Below are 6000 nucleotides of genomic sequence, written 5' to 3' on the forward strand. Positions count from 1 at the left end.
ACTCTGGTGATTAAGTTATGCAATATGGTAGAGTTTACTTTAAGAAAGAGGGATTATTCAGGTGGGTCTAACTTAGTCACACGGGGCCTTTAAAAGTAGAACACTTTCTCCAGCTGGTCACAGAAGAGAAAGTCAGAGACAGCTCTGACTGACCAGGAAAAAAGCAAACATCCCTGTTGTGAATTGCCAGTGCAGGCCACATGGCAAGGAACCGGGGCAGTCTCTAGGAGCTAAGAGTGGTCCCTGGCTAACAACCAGCAGAAAACTGGAGACCTCCATCTTAGAATTCCAAGGAAGTGGATTCTGCCAACAACCAGTGGGATTGGAAGGGACTCCAAGCCCCAGATGGCAGCTCCACATGACTGGAACCTTGATTTCAGCCCCACGGGACCCTGAGCAGAGAATCCAGCCACACCACACTCAGACTTCTGACCTGCAGAAACTGCAATAATAAATTTGTATTATTTTAACTTGCTAATAGAAAACTAATACAGTGAAGCAATCAAGATGAGTTGGTTAATTTTTATTAAGAAGATTCATTTTTATTAATCAAAATCTTTATTTAAAGCAAATAGTCATGACAAATGATTCAGACATATTTAAATTTTTTAAAACTAAATGCATTTGTTAATTAACTTTCTGATTTTTGTTGTAGGACAAATGAATTCTGCAATTAAAATTTCAATCATTTTTTTATATAAATCACACAATGCTTCCTCTACATTTTCTAGTTGTGTGTTCTTTAAAGTGGAGAGAGATCTTAAAGGCGGTTGTGTTATGGTCTTACAGAATCACTGTAAATGTTGTGATTCTGCTCTCACTCCTGCCCCCCAGTCTTTCAAGTTATCTGGATCACACCTAGTTCCACAGCGATCATTTAAAGATTTATCTTTATTAAGTCTTTTGAAAGCAATCGACTAATTTTCATCAGTCCAACCTTTTTCTCTACTGTTACTTCAGCATTTTATATCGTAGCTGATTAAATTTATTTTTAGTAACATATGAAGCTAGTATAAATGGGTTTTGAAACAGACACAGATACTGGTTTGCATTTAACTTAGTAGAAGTACATATCACAGCACCCTGTTGGTGTTCAGTATGCTGTGGATCTCAGAAAGAGGATATTATAGAGGAATGAAGAATGACACTTAGTATGTAAACTTTTACTTATATTTGGCAAGTAAATGAAGTGGAGGTAGGTTAGAAGGCTTTCTAATAAATACAGACATGTAGTTATCAATACCATTTTTATTGCTGTATGAAGATTCATCAAAATTAGAGTAAAATAATATTAGCCCTCAAGAACGCAGCTGCCCAGAGGCTCCAGATTATTCAAACGTGAACACAAAAATACTCTGTTAATACAAAAGCCATTAATTCCACAAGGGTCAAGTAAATATTCATTTTCACAGGGTCTTATTTCAAGCACTGGTAGACACAGGTTTGAATCAGGTTCTCTGGCTCTGTGGTTTTAGATGTTACACCATCATTCCAAAACTCCATTTGCTCCTCTCTAAAATGGGGTAATACAGCTGCCCCCCAGGATTGCTGTGGCGGTGAATGAGATAACCTGAGAATGCCTGCCATGTATTAGTTGCTCCTGTTTGGCCTTCCATGTCATGGTGAAATTATCTTTAGTAATCGATTTGTAAGATGGGGGCTATAGCCACCTGTAATTCTAATTCTTCCATACTTTGATGTATTGCTATTTTCTGGGTGTGAATGGAAAGCTATTTATGGGTATCATTATGAATCTTATTTTAAGAATTGAGATACAGTCCCTAGATTTAGTACCAACAAATCCTCAATGCTATACCTACTTAGTTCCCAACTTTTCAATGATCATTAATGCATCTTCCTAATAATAAAACAATCATAAAATTCAAGGAAAAAAGTTACCTATCATTTCTCTATCCTAATACGTTTACTCTTTCTATGTTCTCTGTTCCATTGGGCTCCACATTCTCTTACAAAATGGTAATTGTAATTTTTAAAAAATCAAAGGTCATTTTCTCCCCACTTTTCATCACATCATGGGACCATTTTCATGGTATATGCAGTTAGAAAATCTATAGATGAGCTGAGTGTTATTCCTGTTGCTACTGTCAGTCAGTCAGATGTTTCCAACTCCCCTCCTCCAGGCCTCTTCCGTTGCTCTTCCTGCTGGGTTAGGAGCACACACTTCCAGAACGAATTTCTGTGTGAGATGCAGAGCGGAGCTGGTACCAACAGAAAAGCTTGCTCCCACTGACTCTGAATTGAAGCCTCCAACAGATCATTTGCTTCCTCTTGAATACAGAGCATCCAAGCTGGTGTTGAGCAGAGCTCGTTTCAGAAACTGTGAGGCAAGGTAAAGCCTCTTTCCTCACCAAATGGCATACAGCGAGAAGACAGAAACCATGGTGGAGGTATTCTAGAACTGGGAAAATCGGCACTTTTCAGAGCGGTAGAAAAGATGATGTAGGTGAAGTGAAAAAGAATTGGGAAGTCAAGGAAGAAGAGGGGATAGGGATTAAAATATATAACTGAAAGGTAACAGAATCTCAAAACCAGTTGTGAATCCTTGCTCTTTATTGGTGTATGGTAATTTTGCTGCCAACTGAAGCTCCAGATGGAGGCTAAGAGTCCCAGGTCACACCTGTTGCATGGAGTGTGGTTCATGATTTATGTCTGTGTGACCTCTGAGGGCACATTGCAGAGACATAAGTTCTATAGAAATGAGACATAAATATACTCCCCCTCTTTGACACACACATGCCACCCCAAAATCTTTTGTGTGTGAGCTTCAGACATTTGTGTTGGCACCTGTTAGGCCAGCTGCAATGTCTTTACAATAATGTCTTTGCTAATAAAAGATGAACAAAAGTGATCCCCAACTCAGCTGTTTCACAATTTAAGTTTTACTATATCATTATTTATCCTTGTTTTTTCATGTATTAAAAATATGTTTTGAGCATCAACTACGTGCTGTTCTCCATTCTTGGGAAAACTGTAGGGAACAGGGCAGGTATGACCTTATGGAGCTCAGCTTGTAGTTGGGAGAAATAGGCAATAAAATTTTAAAAAATTAATATATAGTATATCTAGAGGCTAGGGAGTGCCAAGGTGGAAAGAAGTTTCCCTTTTGTATAGCAGAGTCAGGAAGAGCCCTACCTGATCATATGACATTTGAGTAGGTAATCGAAAGAAGTGAGAGAACAAGCCGTGGGAATAGCTCTGGAAAGAGCAATTCAGGTTGAAGGTTCAGTGAGGGCCAAGGCCCTGAGCCAGGTGTGTGCTTTGTGTGTGTGAGGAACAGTAAGGAAGCCAACGTGGCTAGGAAAAAGAAAAAGGAGCGTGGAAGAGAAGGGTAGGAGATGAAGTTAGGGAAGCAACAGATAATCTACAGTCTTATAGACCAATGTAAGGAATTTGAATTATTTTATTTTATTTTATTTTTAGGTTTTAGATTCTTTTCTGGGTGAGATAAGAAGCCCCTGAAGGTTCTGGCAAAGTGATAAGAGCTGACTTAGATGTTCACAGGTCAAACTGCATGTTGAGAATAGAAGTTGAATTGTGCTAGTGTGACCTGCATGTATGGAAGTGAGAGAGACAGGCATCCAGGGGTCTTTTCCAATGTTTGAGAAGAAGTGAATGTTAAATTGCTGAAAGGAGACAATTTCCAGTCCTTATATTAAGAATATGAATGGTGTGTTTTTCCATAATGAAAGGCAAATGTGCTCTAGAAATTAGACTTGAAAAGTGTGTTCTTTATACAAAGACAGACTTTCTTTCAATTCTGACATGTGATTTCCTTACTTCAGTGATATTGAACTCGAAAATTCATAAAAGATTTTGCAAGAGCCTTCTGGGATTAGCTGTTCTCTGTCTAGCATAAATTTGTGAGAAAATGTAGGTAATGACCTAACAGTAAGGTTTATAGCTAACATCTTTTCTTGATTCACTCAAATGAATCATTTATTTCTTCACCTTGCCTCAGTTGCCCAATTTCTCAAAAGTAAATAAAAACTCTGTTCTGACCCACCTTGTAAAAGTCTCAAAAGCTTTCTTAATCCTTGAGCATGCATTATTTTGAAAACACTAAATCTCTAAAAATTTTCAGCTTTCAGAAGTCATCATGTAAATGGCTATAGATGGTTAGAAAAACAAAGAAATACCCAACAAATGGGCTCTTGCTACTGTGGCAGAATAATTAAGATATAAGGGGGAAAAGTTTTATGAACTGTCCCATGCAAGATATGCAATATGCTAGGGAGTCACTAAAATAAACATGTCTTCTCGTGGATGTTGGGTATTTTTTGAAGTGACTGAAGAATATGCTAGATATTCAGCTTTTGACCAAGTTTTGACAATGATGCCTGCAATGTGAGGCATTAAGTTGAAATACAATAAGGAGCCGTTGTCCAGTACAGCACATTGTAGAGAACCTGTTCAGAAACCATTTATATTTATACATGCACACATACACACATATAATTAAATTATACACAGATAATTTCACACGAAGACTGCAAAAAGCTTTAGACTGCTGCCATAAATCCAGCAGAAATCTTCTTCACTCACTCTTGGTTCAGACACTCAGGGACCCAACAAGAAACCAATTCCCCAGTCAAATGGAAGGCATATTCAGTAAGTCCCCACTTAAATTATATAAGAAATATGTCTACCGTTCAAAAGTAAATTTGAATGTGGTTTTAATTGTAACTCAGGAATGTCCTATTCTCTAAGTTTCCTTAGCCTGGATCCAGCACCATGCTGAGTGAAGGGTAAAGTTTGAGAAGCATCTATATTCACAGGCCGTCACTGGAAGTTTCTGTGTTTACTGTCTGGCAGCCATAACGCCCAATGCCATGTCTTTAGTACCAGGAAGAGGAGGATTGTTAACAACTCTTATCAATGGAGAAGGTACCAGCTTAAAGTAACAAATGTCACTAAACAGAACAACTCTTGTTTACCATACTTTTCCCAGTCACCTTACCATAGCTGGCTTCACTTGCCCAGAACCCCTAAATTCCTTTCTTTCTCTTTAGCCTAAGATAGTACATAAGCCCAAGTTGTAACCACCCTTTGAGCTACTCATCACTGGGTGCTTCCATGTGTATACCTAGGCACATATTAATAAACTTCTGTTTGTTTTTCTCTTGTTAAGATGTCTGTTGTGTCACCTAGTATATGGGTCTGATCACAATTTTTAGGTGTGCAGTGTGTTGCCTTCCTACAGAAGCCATAGTGATATCCCTTGGATTTGATTTTGACAGCACTTGATCAGGTGCCTTGAACATAAGATTGAACAAATAAAGATTCATTGATTTAGGGGACTGGTTTTGGGGACATAGGATTTAATAACCTTGCAGGAATCATAGGGGATTGGGTGACAGGGTACTGTGGTAGCTCTTAAGAGCCTGAAGAAAGCATGGCTCATGCTGAGAGAAGCGGAGAAGCCTGGGTTTCCCTGGCATACAGAAGAAGAAAGAATAAAAAGCTTGAGGAAAGTGGTCATGCTGATGTGAACATATTCCGTGAGACCAGAAAACCCACATCAACTAAGAAAAAAAAACACACACACCACATGAGAGCTGTGATTTCTGTTTTATTTGGGGCTTACTGACTGAGTACTATGGCCTGGGAGACAGCCCCCAATGAAAGAATCGCCACCCAGGCCCCTGAGTTCAGAAGGAACACAAACCATTCATAACAGAATTATATGACTTTTGAGAACCAGCTTCCGGCCTTTAACTGGGTCCTCGTAGAGATGGGACACATAATCCTGTGAAGTGATTGTGCTTCTAGAATGTCCATCAGAAAGCCTATCATCTTGAGCTGGCCTTGCTATATCATAAAGACAGACAGACATACCAGCAGTCCATCTTAAGATGGAAATGGTACATCCGCCATTGCACTCAGGACTAGAGGGTACAAGTGAGCTGCGCAACAGGTGGTACAGACCCTCACACTACCCATCATCAGAACACACCTACCTCTTCCCTATAGCTATATGGA

Source organism: Orcinus orca, chromosome 5 (assembly GCF_937001465.1).
Source record: "Orcinus orca chromosome 5, mOrcOrc1.1, whole genome shotgun sequence".
Classification (NCBI taxonomy): domain Eukaryota; kingdom Metazoa; phylum Chordata; class Mammalia; order Artiodactyla; family Delphinidae; genus Orcinus; species Orcinus orca.